This window comes from Equus caballus, chromosome 16, assembly GCF_041296265.1.
Source record: "Equus caballus isolate H_3958 breed thoroughbred chromosome 16, TB-T2T, whole genome shotgun sequence".
Classification (NCBI taxonomy): Eukaryota; Metazoa; Chordata; class Mammalia; order Perissodactyla; family Equidae; genus Equus; species Equus caballus.
Genome location: NC_091699.1, coordinates 6,708,532 through 6,725,124, shown reverse-complemented (window position 1 = coordinate 6,725,124; position 16,593 = coordinate 6,708,532). Strand labels below are relative to the sequence as shown.

The following is a 16,593-nucleotide window of genomic DNA, read 5'->3' as shown; positions in this document are numbered from 1 at the left end:
TCTGTGCAAAAAAGATAACAACAGTACCTACCTACATCAGAAGGATTAATTCAGTTAAGCACTTGGAGAAGTACCCAAATAGAACGAGTGCTTAATAATTGTTAGGTATTATTAATATAGATTCATATCCTCTTATTCAAAACCAGACATGTTGTGAAATTTAGAATTATTCCTATTTTAGAAAGGCAAGGTGGCAAATAGACCATATAATGCATAACATCCCCAGTGGGTTCTGAGATAGTAACTGTAACCAAACTCTTGAGTATTCTGCCATGAAACATGATCATTCACACAAAATGGGAAAATAAAAATTCTAAAGGTTTTTGTATCACATCAGCTCAGGTTTTGTCACAAAAATTAGTCATAAAAACATTTTGGAGGGCCAGCCCCATTGCCTAGTGGTTAAGTTCCGTGCACTCCACTTCAACAGCCTGGGTTCCGTTCTCTGGTGTGGACCTACACCACTTGGTGGCAGCCATGCTGTTGTAGCATCCCATATACAAAATAGAAGAAGATTGGCACAAATGTTAGCTCAGGGCAAATCTTCCTCAAGCCAAAGAAACGAGGAAAATGAGGAAAATTAGCAACAAATGTTGGCTCAGGGCAAATCTTCCTCAGCTAAAAAAATGAAAAACGCACACATTTTGGTTTCCAGAGCATTTTGGATTTTAGGTTTGTAGATAAAGAATGGGGCCCAGTGTTAGCTTTGAAACATGGTGTGCCAGTGAGTCTTTGTGCGTGCATGGTGCTCTTGAAATGCCCTCTAGACCCCTTTTCATGTGTAAATCCTAGTCATGGCATGATCTCAAACATCACCTCCTCCTTTGAAGACCCATTATCCCCAAGCTAGAAATAATTTCTCCTGCCGCTGTGCTTTCACAGCATTGATCACTCTGAACCCGCTTGTTCTAATTACTTGTATTGATTCTTCAGCTTAGGGATTGTGTAAAACTCCAGGTGCTCCATAAATGTTCTTTGACTTCGGTGCTATATGCTGCCATCACCTAGTCCCTTCTGTCACGCCTAATACTAATGACTATTACTGTAGTTAGCATTGCTAATAGCTGTCGAGTACTGGCAGGGTCCCAAGCACTGTGCAGAGCACTTACACTCACTGTCCTGACTCGGTCCTCACATCTCTCTGCAGTGAGGCTGGTCTTAGGCCTATTTTACAGACGAGGAAACCGAAGCAAAGCGAGATTTAATAGCCTGCCAATTAGTAAATGTTGGAGTCTGAGGATGAGAGTGTTGAATTGACATTCAGCCCAAAGACTTTCCATGTCCAGATGGTATTTGTTATTCCTTCTGACTCAGAACCGCAGGGGTACACTGCTTTTCAGAGCAGGTATCATCTAGGGAGTTCTTTTTGAATGAACAAATGAATCTTTTCCACATGGACCTTCCTTCTCCGGCATCCATATGTTGAAGAAAACCAGAGCCGAGCAGAAATTAGAGCAGGGAAAGCAAATTTTCTTCAGGAACTATTGCAATAGAGGAAGAGACCTCAGTATAGAACTGGGCTCCGTTCCAGATACAACAAGAAAACGGGATTTCTAGCCAAGGATCAGGATGGGGGTCAGCGGATGGAAAATTACTAAGAGGAAACACTGGGGGAAGGGCGGTTCTGGATAAACTGACGGTGCAGGAACTTTGGTGAAGCCAGGCCAGGGTGAGAGGATATTGAGGGTGTGGGTTGAGGAATGTGATCAGATATCAAGGGTTGAGAATTTTAGCTAAACTGACCCAGCAGGATTCTTGCTAGAACTGGATTAAATGGGCCAAAGACAGAGCCTAACATTGGGCCTTGTCAAAAATGAAGCTCAGAGGAGCCTGACCAAAGTTTGGTCAAGGAGAGAATCCTGTCACATGGAGATGGTCATCAAGATCTCGTTGGAGTCCCCCCAAAGCCCAGTACCTCCTAGTGCATACCCCTTTCAGGACATTTCAAATTAAGAATTCTCTACAACTTCACAAATTTCCTTTGTTTTACCGACTTGCGATATCTCTTCACTGACCCAGCTTCTGATCTCTTAGGGAACCATATCTTTGGCATCAGTGAGGGCAGTGGGGTGGAGGGAAAAGCGGTGGAGGTGATTGCGGAACACAGATCCATATGTGTCCATGTAGGTGGCCCATCTGACTCCCTGGCCTTGAGTGGCCCTTTCCCAAAGGTCTTCACTTGTCTTTCTTTCCCACAACTTGCTCCCACCGACATACTCAGACACGTGACCTCCCTAAAACGTTAAACCCTGTAAACGGACAGAGGCCAGGTCTTACTCATCTTTGTACTTTCCCTCTCCAATGCTAGTGCAGGGCCTCACTAATAGAGGACACGCAGACAATATTGATTATCTGTTTAAATGAATGAATGATTGAACGGATGGATGGATAGGTGTTTGGATGGATGGATGACCAGGTGAATAAATGAATGAATGAATGATGATTGTCAAATTTCTTGTTTGATGCCATATAGATCTGACTGCTCTTCTCCTGAAATGTTGATTTTTAAACCAGTTCTTTTGAGTCATTTCAAACATATCTGGGTCAAAGGCTATTGAGGAATTGCAAGCCGAAGGAGGATAAAGGTCCAGGTTTGACACCTGCGAGCTGCATTCCTGAGCCTGGTAGGTAGGAGAGTGTGGACTTCGGAGTCTAACATACTTGCTCAGCATGATGCATTGATCAGCTGGCCTTCAGTTCCTTTGTCTGCAAATAAGTGCAGTAGTAAGCACCCCCACCTGGAGCTGTCCTGAGGATTAAGTAAAATAATGTATGTGATGCCTCTTGACACAAGCCCAACTTGGGGAAAGGCCCTCCGTGATGCCAGCTTTGATCACTCTTCCCATTATTATTGAAAACGCAGCCCGTGGATCCACTCCTCTGCCCCCACCCTGCTGTGCACTCCTTGTCCTGAGCAGCATGTGGATTCCCCGCACAAGCTGTTTCTGTTGGAAGCAGGGATTCTATCCAGGGGCATCCCGCTGAATCTTCTAATTAATCCCTCCCCCTGTAAAGGTTGACCCCCACCTGCTGCTAGGGCCTAGGCCTCCCAGCATCCTTTGGTGCTGGGCAGAACTGGAAGCAGAGAGGGGATTTAGATTAAAGGCTGCAGTCAGCAGTGGGTGTTCCTAGATCAGGCCTGAAGCAATGAATATGCAGCAGACCAGCTTGGAGCCACTGCTGATCTTTCCAAGGGATGCTGACTGTGGTTCCTGTCTCTGCCCATCCAATTTAGTATCCGCGGTGCTGCCTAGAAACTGGATCCTGGATGTGAATTACTGTTACTAGCTGGGTGATATTGGGCTAGTCACTTAACCTCTCTGAGTTTTGGTTTCCTTACCTATGAAATGGGGATAATAATACATTCCTAACTGTGTCAGGATGTACATGCAAGGCAATAAGTCACTAGCACACTAATCATAGGAGCTGTCATGTGGTACCACACACCCATATGGCAGCTTAGAGAAAGTCCAACCTCCCTAGTGAGGCTCATGGGCCTTTACTGTGTGTGCCCTACTTCACATTCTAGTCTTCAGGGTGCAGGCATCGGTACTTCAGCCCTGGAGGTGGCGATGGGCAGCCCAAAACTAAACTCCAGTTGTCGAACCATTTGCCACTCAGTAGAAAAAGCAATGCACTGCCCTATTCTTTAGCACCTTGGTAAGTGGGAGGGAAAACCAGGCCTCCTGATGCCAGTTTTGTCCAGATCCTCCTCTAGATCCCAGTCCAGGGGTCGGTGCTCTATGGACTGTGAGTCAAATCGCTTGCTGCCTGATTCTGTGTAGCCCACGAGCTAAGCATGGCTTTTACATTTCTAAGAGTTTGGAAAAAATCAAAAGAAGAATAATATTTTGTGATACATGAAATTCCTATGACATTCTCACTTCAGTGTCCATAAATAAAGTTTTCTTAGAGCACCTCCATGCCCATTTGTTCACATATTGTCTGCTAGGTGCTACATTTGGCTACAATGGCAGAGTTGAATGGTTGTGACAGAGATGACGTGGGCCATAAAGCTGAAAATATGTACTCTCTAATCCTGTAGAGAAGAAGTTTTCTGAGCTCTGTCCTGGGGAAGCTATTCGGTATAAGAAATGGTCCTTACCTTGGGGAGCTCATGGTCCAGGGTAGCAGAGGAAGAAATTTTCCTCTACCCTTCTAGGTTCTTCTGGCCAGTCTAAGAATTAAATTGACATGAGACAGATTAGTAAGAGAAAATCAGATAAAGTTTGATAACGTGTATACATGGGAGAAACCCAGGAAAAATGAGTAACTCTCCAAAATGGCAGAAGCCACCACCTTAAATACCATCTTCAGCTAAAGACAAAAGACGATGTTGAGAGTAGTGGTTTGGAACTTTAAAGGGGAGAGGAAGGCAATTCACATGGAGATGGAAAAGAGAATGTTTGGTAAAGAAATGTTTGTCATGCCATGCAGAGACAATGGGACATGGGGAGGACTCTGATCAAATGGGCCTTGCTGGGTCCCTCCCTGTCTACCACACCTAATTCATATCATACTATAGTTCTCTATGGGAGAGCTCTTTCCTAGAACAGGCCTTCCATCGTAGATTCTTTTAGACATTTAGGGGAAGAGTTTCTTCCTGAGTCTTTTGTTCTTAAAAATAATCAAGCCAAAGAGACACATTTTGAGATGGCAAATTCTGCACCCTGCAAGCTCAAAAACAGTGACTGTTCAGCTGACTTCTTCCAGGAGAGGAATGGATGAGTTAGGAGGCTGTGCCTTCTGTGATATTGGGCATTTTTAGATGATGGCCATCATTCCATAAAGGGGAGTCAAGCGTTTGTTTGGCAGTTGGACAAGATGGTCTCCTAAAGCTAGTGTCACTCTTTTCTAGCTTTTTAACCTCTCTCGGTCTCAGTTTCTTCATTTTTAAAATGGAAATAATAATTGTGTTTCACTCAAGGGCTGTTATGAGGCTTACACTGCATAAACATGAAAGGCACTCAGCTTGGTGCCTGGAACATATTAAAAAAGAATTAAAATGTACGTTATTATTATTCATATTTTTTAAATATTACTCTCAGTCTCTTACTGGCTGTATGACTGAGGGCAAGTTATTCCATCTATCAAAGCCTTGGTTTCTTCATCTTTAAAATGGAGCCAATAACGAAACGAACCTCATCGAGCCGTTGGGAAGCTTAAATGTCTTCATAGATAGCACATTGCTGCATGCAGCCAGCATTCAGTGGATGCCTTCGTAAACCTCCCGCATTTCCCTGCAACACTGATATTCTGTGAGTTTGCGGTGTCCGTAGAACATTGAGGCTTTCACCTCTGGACCCCTCACTTGTCATTAGCCATGTGTCATCTTACATCCTTTTAATGCATCTGTCATGGCCCTTTATGAATCGCGTAAGCCCTTGGAGGGCTGGGGTCTGGTGTGGCACTTCTTATTTATCTAAAACTAAGGTGAAGGAAAAGCCAGCTTGAATGATTTTAATATACGAATTGTATTCTGGCATGGTTTGATGGAGCTAAGTCTCGGCTTTCCTCCCAGGATTGGAGAGACCAGGCAAGTTATGCTTAGACTGTTGGGGAGCAGGTGGGGAAGCAGGCACCAAGGCGTGATGGCTCAACAGGCTTTCAGGGAGGAGCTTTGGGATTATGGTTCATCAGGAACCCAAACCCCTGCTCGTGGGTCCTTGCCTACTCCACAAGGCTCTGCCTGTCCATCCCCTGGATGCTAACAAGCTGGTTTATTGGAGGTGGGTTCCCTTTCTTCCTTAGTAATAGAATGCTTGTTCTTGCAGGGCATATCACCACTCATAAGAAGAACTACATCTCCCAGCTTCCTTTGTTACCCAATGAAGCCATGTAAATTCTGGCTAATGGCGTGTAAGCTGAGGTATTCAGTGGAACTCCCAAGAAATATTCTTTAAAGGGAAGAGCCTCACCCTTTTTCACCACTTGCACCTTCCTGGTGGCTGGAATGTGGGTGAGATGGGTGGAGCATGCGTGGCCAACTTAGACCATATGTTAGATTGGGTTCCCCCTGAAGAACAGACTCTGAAGCAGAGATTTGAGAGCAAGTTGTTTATTTGCCAAGTGATCCCAGGAAGCGCTGGTAGGGAGAACAAGGGAGTGAGATAGGAAGGGAAGGAGGCTGGTATAGGGTGTGCTAATGAGCATATTATGGTGGATTCACCCTGCTGGGGAACTCTGGGAAACTGTGTAGCACGTGCTCCAGAGATGTTCTCCTCGAAAAGCCAAAGAGCTGAGGTATTTATGCACCAATGCCTGTCTGCCGTTGGGTGAGGGCTGCTCCTGGGGGCATCACTTCCCTGGCACCACCAGGCTTCCATCTGTGGACCGAACACTGTGCCGGCGCTGAGAAAGGGGTGGAGAGTCTCAAGTGCTTATGGTCAGGAGCTGTTGGCATGTTTGGGACTGGCCAGTACGTACGGGATGTTGAGGCACCGGCAACTTCTGCAGACCTAGAGTTTGAGCGGGGCAGAGCAAAAGGAAAGAAGGTGCCTTGGTCCCTGCTGACCAAGGGGCCATCACACCAGGCCTGGTGGCTTCCCTTCAGACTCTTTATGTCAAAGAACAAAATCTCTTGTTTAAGCCATCATTGGGCTTTCTGTCACTCACAACCAAATCTAATCCCAAATGATGCATCAAATAATAATAATAGTAATAATGATAATAAAGGTAATTAGCACACACTGAACATATGGGACATTTCAGTCAGCCCACTCCTTTGTTAATTACCCTCCCACACACACACATGTACACCAAGGTAAGCTTTGTGACCCTTCTGACTTGTTCACTGCCTGGTACCTAGTAAGGTGTCTGATACATGGCAAGCTGTCAGAAAACATTTATTGAATGAATGAGCAAAGAAATAAAGTAAAAGCCAAGATTTAAACCCTGATCTATCTGTTCCCAGTTCCCCAGCTCTTAATCACTATGCCTTGGTGAAAGGTTTAGCAATCTTATTTTATAGATGATTGAAGGAATCCAGTATAATGCCAGGGAGCCCAAGTCTTGGCAAAGACAGAAAGCTGGGATGGGATGAAGCAGTGAATGTGCTTGTGAAATAGTCTTCATAAAAAGATCAACATGAGGGGCCAGCACAGTGTCGCAGCAGTTAAGTGCACACGTTCCGCTTTGGCGGCCTGGGGTTCGCCAGTTTGGATCTCGGGTGTGGACCTACATACCACTTGTTAAGTCGTGCTGTGGCAGGCACCTCACATATAAAGTAGAGGAAGATGGGCACGGATGTGAGCTCAGGGCCTGTCTTCATCAGCAAAAAGAGGAGGATTGGTGGCGGATGTTAGCTTGGGCCTAATCGTCCTAAAAAGACAAAATCAACGTGAGGGGCTGAGTCAGAGGCTTGTAGCAAGGGACAGTAGCAGCTCCTCACCTGGAAACTCTGTAAAACCAAAGCTGAGCCAGAGATAGGTAGTCCACGTGGTGGGACTCGGAACAAGGCATTTCTGAAAAAGCTACTACATTCCTCCCTTGGCGCTCAAAGCTCCTCTTGCAGATCTGCTGAGCCTGGGACCAGACAACCTTGAGGTACCCTTGGCCCCTAGCACAGCGGCGTTTACCCTAAAATTGTTCAGACAGAGGCTAGTTTGCAAACTGGTCAGGGATGCTACAGAAGATTATGGCTCTGGGCTAGAAGACTAGATAAGACAGGCTCTGTACAGTGTCCTAGAGGTGTGATAAACCCCATCTGTAGCTTTATAGCCTTCAGAATGAGTTTCCAGTCTGCAATTGGCAAGCATCTTTTTTCTCTTAGTGCAAGTTTTCATTCACTGGTAGTTTGTCTCCAGGAAACCCATACAAGTCTGGAGTTTCAAGCATTTGCCTACAATGCGTTAGCACTACAATGCGTTTCCCACTAGGCATCTTTACAATGGCTCTGTTAGTAGATGAGTATGCAAATTATATTTATCTCCTGTGTGGGCGTCACTCTGGTCTCTGTGCTCTATGAGTCTGACTAGGGGTTGCCTAGTGGTAGCTCTACCCACAGGGCACTTCTAATGAGATAATGTCATTCATGTATTTATTCAACAAGCATTTATTGGAGTGGTTAGTATGTTTAGGCCTTGGAGAGTGGAAGATGATATCAATCTGAATAGGACATGCTACTGTAGCTTGCAGTGTTTGGGGAAAAATAGACTCAAGTATATGACAGTGTGCCATGTGCTTTTTTAAGGTGTTATACGGAGGAAGGAGTGACGAAGGTCACCTGGAGGAGTTAGAGAAGCAACAGCGTGTCCTATGTTCTGACAACACTAAACTTCCCAGCACTCTGCAGTACCTCCATGCCTTTGTGCTTCTGGATCCCTCTGCGTAGCCATCTTCTCTTCTTCCCTGTTCTTGGCAGAATCCCGCCCGTATTTTAAGGCTGTGGCAGACCCGGGCTAAGGTGAGGCTTTGCTTCCCAAAAGTTGCTCGCCTTTCCTCCATGTTTATAGAATCCTGTTCAAGGAGAAATGGCAGCATTTCAGGGAGGTCAGGCCCTGGTAATAAAGTTTGATTGATCTAAGACAAGTGTTGTATCCGCTTCCCTTTGGCTCATTAATTCATTCTATAATTCGTTCTGTAAGTGTTTTATTATTAGTAGTAAAGTTTTCATTGCAAAAACATACTACCACTGGGTACCACCAGTGGTAACAGTACCACCAAAGGTATTTAACCTGTGTCTCCCCCTGCCTTCCCCTGCAGTGTTGGTTTGTTGCCTCATGGCCCTTTGATGGCTGCTTCAAGTCTGAGCATCGCATTCACACACCCCCATGCTCATGGCATGAGAAAGAGGCAGGTCGTGCCCTGCTTCTCTTTCCTTCGTAGAGTAAAACCCTTCCTAGACCCCAACTGTGAAGTCTCTTTGGCCAAAACTAGGAGAGCTGCCCCTCCTCAGCTAGGGAAAGGGAGAGGCGAGGAGGGAATGGTAAGGTTAGAATATGGAATACTCTGATGACCCGTGGACGCCTTCCACAAGCAAGAGGATGGGGGGATTAGGTTTGTGTCTTTACAAAAAGAGGACATCTGGTTTAAGCGTGGGTTTGGTGTTGCACTGGGGTGAAACTGGAGGCAAGGAGGTTCTAGCAATATTTCAGTCGAGAGAAGATCAGAGTCCCTTTGGGGTTAGTAATGGTGAGGACGGGAGGAGGTTGGAGAATGTGGACTCTGGAATACTCTGTGGTCAGAGCTGGTCTCTGATTCCTCCTTTGGAGAGAAGCCCTCCTGAGTGTCAGTCACACAGCACATCACCAACTTGAGCGCCTTCCGCTGCATCCTCTCCAGTAAAGGCCCGGAAAGGAAAATGATTGCACTCGATTCGGAGCAGTGGGCACACCACTGAAGGGATCTGTTTAATTAAATTGTGTCTTCAGCTCTGTAGCCTATGAAAAATCCCAGAACCTTCCCCTGCTCTCTTAACACAAGCACTTTAAATCAAAAACAACCACATGAAGAAAAGAAGCTTGTCATTTGGCTAAGTTTAGCGTTTTCCGCCAGCCTGGGTAGTCTAAGTGGTTAAGATCCAACACTGTCACTGCCACAGCCCGGTTCGTTTCCTGGTCAGAGAACCACACCACTCATCTGTTGGTGGTGGCATGTGTTGCTGGAATGCTGAAAGTTTGGCCACTGGTGTATCAAACACCAGCAGGGTCACCCATGGTGGACAGATTTCAGTGGTGCTTCCAGACTAGACAGACTAGAAAGAATTTCCAAAAACATTGGCCAGGAAAACCCTATGAATAGCAGCAGAGCATAGTCTGATAGAGCGCCAGAAGGTGAGAGGATGCCGCAAAAAGACCAGGGCAGGGTTCTGCTCTGCAGTCCACAGGGGCGGGAGGAGTCAGAAGTGACTCGACAGCACTGACAACAAAAGTCTTTTCTCGGAGCCTACTGTGAGATCTGCAATGTGGAGACAGACAGAGGGACTCCTTAGATTAGGAGGTCTCATTCCATGCGCAGCCAGGTAGCATGACCGCAGGCATGTGGGCTGCAGGGCAGCCCAAGTGGAGCCCCCTCACAGTCACCATGCACCTCTTTCCACAAGGAGTCTTTGCAGGCCTCCTGTGTGCCAGGCGCCGTTCTAGACTCTGGGTACTCCACAGGAACCAAGCCCTGGGGAGTCAATTTAGGGAGAGAGACAGATAATATGACAGTAATAAATGTTCAGAATAATAACTGCTCTGATGGGACAAATGCCGTGGGAACTCTGGGCCACCTCTGCTGCATAACAAACCTCGTTGAAATTTAGTGGCTTAAAGGATAACAATCATATTTTTGTTTATGATTCTGCAATTTGAGCAGAATGCAGTTAGGCAGACTTTCTTTTGATCTGTGCAGCGTCCACAGCGCTGGCTCATCAGGGCTGGAGCCTCTTCTTCTAGGATGCTTCCACTCACCAGGCTGGCAAACCCTTCCTGGCTTTCTGCTGGAGCCCAGTGGTGGCAGGGCGCCTCCTGCACGGGGCTTTGTCTCGTGGCTAGTGTTGGCTCCTCCCAGCCCTGCGGTGTCAGTGAAGTCAGACTTCTTGAAGGATGGCTGATTTCCTCCAAAGCACAAAAGCAGAAGCTACCGGGCCTTCTTAATGTCCGAGCTTAGCGGCGCCAGAATGTCACTCTACTATATTTTGTTGGTCGAAGCTGTCACAGGGCCAGCTCTGAGCCAAGGGACAGGTAAATCGACTCCATCTCTTGATGGGGGACTGACAAGATCACGTTGCTGAAGAGCCTCTGGAACAGGAGCTGTTGCTGCTGCCACCTTTGGCAATACAATCTACTCCAGGAACCCAGAGAAAGGGTACCTGTCTGGGGAGAGGGAGGCATGACCTAAAAGATAGGCATTATGAAGGACAGCAGAAAATGTACACCATCAATATTCAGCCCAACACCTGATGTGATCCTGTGGGATTCATGGTTACAGTTGTTTCTCAAGTACTACTTTGCTTCTAGATAAAATAAATGGGAGGGGGGTCATTCTCCGGTGGGTCCATGAGACCATTAGAATAAGCCCCCTGGTCTGCCTTGCCCTGGAGGAACTATGCCTGGAATTGTTTGGGTTTGCAGTCTGAAGGCCGGAGTTGCATGCCCACTTTGGCTACAAACTTGCCCTGTGACTGTGGCCCCATGATGTGAGATATCAGAGCCTGGGCCTCCAGGTCTTATAACGGGGAGCATTCCAGTAATATTAGCAAAATGCCGAGTGGTCAGGAGTTGAAAATGAGATAATAAATGTTAAAAATCAGAGTGAGGTTTTATTAACTTGCCTTGCCCAGCCCAACACCCCTCACCATGAGCTCCCGAAGAAAATATGAATGGAGAGAAGCCTGTCCAAGGAAACCTGGGAGACACCTGCCAACTGCGCTTAATCCCTAGACTCCTGCTGTGGATGTCGGAGAATCAAGCTGAAGCGCTTGGCCTGTTCTCTCCTCACCCCCCGATTCCCCTTCCTGCAGTCCAAAAGAGACAAATTTTAACCCATAGAAGGACAAGAGAAAGCACTGGCCTCAGAGCAGCCCCTGGGACAATTTACTGCATCTTCCATCTTCTGCATGGTTGGAAGAAAGAAGAGATCAAGATCCAGTCTCTTGAGCTCATCTGTTAGTATGTGCGCAGCCAGGACCCCCATTGCAAATGTGCCCCTTAGGTGTCCCGGAGTCTGTCAAATGCACACTATTCCTTCTGTGTGGGAGCCGGGGGAGTGTTGAGTGGTGGTAAGAAGCAAGGGGAAGGATGAAGGCTTCTGCTCCCCAAGCTAGCCCTGATGTGGGCATGCTTATTATGTCTAGTGTCGTGTGACCTCCGCCTGCTCTGCTTTTCTGGTCATATTATTCCTTGTGTGGTTTCTCTCCGTGTGGTTTATTCTTTCATCGCTTTCAAAAGCAGTCACTGAACACGTATTTTACCCCATACTCTTTGAGAGACAATGAGCCTACAGAGATGAACATGATGTGTTTCCTGCCCTCCGGGAACAATAAAAATCAGAATTAATAATAACTACACAGAATATGTTTCTTACCCAGGGGAAGGGGCAATATGTCTGTGCCCACTGCTTTTTTCACTCCAGCTTACTCCAGGTCAAACCTAGGAATCCGAAGTATTATTTTACTGAATTATCAGAGCAACCTAACAACATAAATTTCTGTTATAAAGAAGGAGTAAGGGCCAGCCTGGTGGTGTAGCGGTTAAATTTGTGCACTCCACTTCAGCGGCCCGGGGTTCTCAGGTTCAGGTCCCGGGCGTGGTCCTACGCACTGCTCATCAAGCCATACTGTGGCAGGTGTCCCACATATAAAATAGAGGAAGATGGGCACAGATGTTAGCTCAGGTCCACTCTTCCTCAGCAAAAAGAGGAGGATTGGTGGCAGATGTTAGCTCAGGGATAATCTTCCTCACCAACAAAAAAAAAAAAAAAAAAGAGAAGGAGGAGTAAATTGATACACAGAGAGGTTATGTGACTTGTTTCTGGTCACACAGTAAATAAATGAAAGAGTTGGACAGAAAGATAGTTTTCCCTGACTTAACAAGTGCAAGCCCTTAACTTTTTTGCTGTACCACCTTCTAGCTCCTAATTATATATGTATATTTTCTCTGTAAACTGTGAAGAACAGGTATGCAAGGTGTGATGATGTTGTTGACATTTAGAAAATAAAACTCATTAGGCTTTTAGACAACTTGCAAGATTTTTGGTTACTAATTCTCTCTGTAGCCAGGTGTGATTGTAGTATGTGATTATAAAAAGAAGGAAATTGCAGACAAATAGTTCTTGAACACACTCAGTAGCATCTTCAGTATAATTTCTGATGTGGGCAGCTCTCATATACATCCGGGGAGGACAAAAAGGAGTGAGTTCCCCAGTGGGGCTCACGTCAACTCTTGGAACTGGTTCGAGATGAAATCCATCTTGGAAAATGTGAACAGAGCCACCAAAACTATGAACAAGGTGAGGGAAAAAAAGGAAGAACAGATTCCCAAAGCCCGATGGACGTGGGCTCAGTCTCAGCCTTGCCACTCACTGGTTTTGCGACCTTGGACATGTTACTTATCCTCTTTTGCCTCAATGTTCTCATCTGTAAGGTGGGTATGACAACAGTCTCCACCTGTTTTTGTCAGGGTAATTAGCTCATGCTAGCTTCTGTTAAAAAAACAAAACCAAATATCAGTGCCTAACGGCAATAAACATTTCTTGCTCATACAAACTGATGGAGGTCTCACATCTTTCCTGGATGTCTCTCCTTGAAGCAATAACTCAGGGATCCAGCCATGTCCATCATTTGGCTCCACTACTCTGGAATCCTTAATCTTGAAGTCCAGCCTGGAAAACATGGGGGCATCAAGATGGATACTTATCCATCTCAGCCTGGAGTGGCATGCATTGTTCTGCTTCATTCAGAACAAGCTACATGGCCAACCCAGCCGAGGCAGGCTGGGAGATGTGGAGGTGTCACTGGTGAATGCTCAGAATCTCTCACACTGTCTCATAGAGTTGTTGTGATTAAACGAGTTAATACATACAGCATCATCACTTATGTGCTTAGTCCAGCGTCTAGCACTACTAAGTACTCAAAACCTGCTAAGAGTACTGCTATTACTTCTCTCTTCCTCCTCCCATCTGGGATGCAGAGGAAAGCATAGTTATACCAAAACAGAGAGTAAGCCAGGGATAAGTTCCAGGGCAGCAGTAGCAAAAGGAATAAAAATCAAGTCCAGTCTAGAAAGCAATGGTGGGCTTCTGAACCGATGCAAAATCACTTTCTTGATGTATGTCACTTTGGCATCACCCCTGGACCCCACATTGCAAGCAGGGAGATGCAGCAGCTTGAATCTTGAGTTTCCAGATTTCACTCATGAACCAGGACTGTTCCCCGTGCAAGGCTGAAGGTGTCTGCCGCTTCTCTGCCCAACTCCAGTTCTTCGTGCTCCTGACTGCTGAACATCCATGTCTGCCGCCATGATTTACCTTCTACTCTAGCTTCTAGCCTTTCCACCCCCTCCTTAATTAGTGTCTCAGATCGACTATCTAAACTCCTGCCCCTGTGTACAGTCTTGGCACATATGGCCCCGCAATATTGGGAATATTCCCACTATAGTCTGAGAAAAAGAAACCTCAGCCAGTTATTGGTACAGCTGGACCTCAAACTTGCCCTCCAACTGCCCATCTCAAGCTGTTCTTGCTGCCTTTGCCCGACCTGTGAATTTCCCATTCCTAGATAGACCAGATACCATCAGTGAGTTTGACACAACAGCGTGTATCCACAGGGATTCCATCTGCGTTTTATTCTTGAAATCATCAAAGAACTTAGTGCTGTAATGCTGGAGGCAAACTTCCTCCCGTTGTAGCTCTACATCCTTGTCCTTTGCAGACCTGAAGGTATTTTGGTTGAGTGAGGACAGTCTTGCTGGAGGTCGGCTAATCTCGCGTTGGGGGAGGAGGAGCTGGCGAGGTGATTTGGTGTTCTTTGTGGGCAGGATTTCATGAGTGCCCTTGAAAATGGACCATCCGATATAACAAAATTAAAGAGCATTAAAAAGAAATGTCCCCAATCCTCTCATCTTAAAAATGTATGCAGCATTGTGACAGACACTGTTTTAAGTGCCGGACATGTTTCAACTTAGAAAACGCTCCTGCAGCCCTATGATCTCCCACTTTGCAGAAGAGGAAACTGAGGCATACTTATATACCTGCCCGAAGTCCCACAGCTAGAAATGGTAGAGTAGGGTTTTGATCCCAAGGAAGCTGGCTTGAGAGCTTGGACTTTTAATACTCATGAGTCCTGCCGCTTAGTAAGGGATAATTGTTCAGTACAACGCTTCTTGTACATTCCTTTTCCAATTTCGGCCCAGAAGGAAATATTTCCCCATCAATTCAATCAGAGCATACACATCACCTTGCTTCCTGTAGTTTTATGTAACATTAGCTTATAAACATTATTTCATCTTGCCAGTTTTCTTGATGATATGTTGTAACGATTACATGATGTTCGTATATATCACTTAACCATTTATTCCTTGTATTTCATCTATTCCACAAATAGCTAATAAGTAGCTGCTATGTGCAAGGCAAAAGGCTAAGCACTAGGTGCATTACAATGAATCAGGCAGAATCTCTGTGCTGAAGACACTCAGGTTCACGGGGGACATTGTAACAGATAAAAGAAGGTGGGAATTCAGCTCTAGAGATGCACATCGTTAAAAGAAGGTGGGAGTTCAGCTCTAGAGATGCACATTGTGTTCGGTGTATAAAGGAGCTGGGGAGCTGGAGGTGGAAGATCCCCATCAGCGTGTCTGGGAGGCTGGCCCCTTTTGAAGGAGGTGCAGCAGAGGTAGTGGATGTTAACTTCAGCATCCCGGATCTTTTGCCAGGCAAGTCCGCTCACGAAGCCATGAGCAGAGGGGCTCTGCTATCTCCAGGGCCAGAACTCCTGCCACACAGGGACGTCCCTAATCAGAACGAGTGAGGCAGTGTGGATTCCCGAGTTGGGATAGTTAATGCCCAAGAAGTAAGTCATTGAGTCCACGGGCACATGCATTTCCTTCTGTGAATAGCTCTGACCCTTCCATCCATGAGCTCCATTGCTGTCTTCCGCAAAACTCTTCCTTGCTGAGTCCTTTCCTTTTATATCATGCCTGTTTCTTCAAATATCTTGTTAACCAAAATTTCCTTCTCACTCTCCATATCATGCTTACCTACCTGTACTGGCTTGAAGCGTTTATTCTTTACTCAAAATCATAATGAACAAGATATTTACTAGTATACTTGGTTGCAACATCATGTCTTTTTACATACAGAACTCTTTACAAGTACTTCCCTGTCTATATTATTAAATTTAACAGTGTGCCCCTGTTTCAGAAAATGGCAGCTAACATTTATGAGTGCCTCCCATGTGCCATGGCACTATTCTAAATGTAGTATGTGGGGCAAGTCATTGAATCTTCGCAGTAATCCATTAAAATGGCAGGATTATACCTGTTTTGCAGATGGATAAACTGAGGCCCAAGGAGATTCAGGGCATCCTCCAGGTCACATGACTAGAACGTCATACAACTGGGTATGTTGAACTCATTCAGTTCTGACGTCACTGCCTGCATGTTTCACCACCAATGCTTATCTGCCTCTCACTGTGCAGTAATGTTATAATTCTTCCCCATTAGAGGGCTGGTGAGACCAGCGTATTTCTCCAAAATAAGCCCGTGAAAGCATCCTCTGACTCCTGACAGGGCCCAGTGGAGCGGCTCTACCACTTGGAGCATCAAGCCTCTTCCTCCCTTGAAGACTGTGCCTCATGTTCCTACCCACAGACTTGGACCTGGGGTGCTCCGTGGGTGGCCTGCCCCTGGATTCTTTATCTCCACAGGTAGCATGAGCTCCTGCAGGTAGGCCAGCAGCTGGACAGGTTGGTTTTTGACTGGGGGGTGACCGGATGACGAGCATCTGAAAGTTGCAGTGAATTCACCCGTTGGCTAGAGGTGAGAATTCCATCACTGCCCTCCATTTCTATTCTGGGAAGGTGGGTAGTCTGGTGGCAGGGAGACGGTCTTGTAACACATGCCTGCCCAGCTCTACCTAAATGTGAGATGTACTGGGTGGCAGTGGAGAGGTGGA

At 46.1% G+C, this 16,593-nt stretch overlaps 1 long non-coding RNA gene across 1 annotated transcript; it reads left to right on the top strand.

Annotated features, from left to right (window-relative positions):
• Positions 1 to 8,191: 8,191 nt before the first annotated feature.
• LOC138917976 (uncharacterized) lies at positions 8,192 to 16,364 on the top strand. The gene is made up of 3 exons (XR_011426697.1): positions 8,192 to 8,404; positions 15,969 to 16,039; positions 16,143 to 16,364. It is a non-coding gene; the product is annotated as an uncharacterized lncRNA (long non-coding RNA).
• Positions 16,365 to 16,593: the final 229 nt, after the last annotated feature.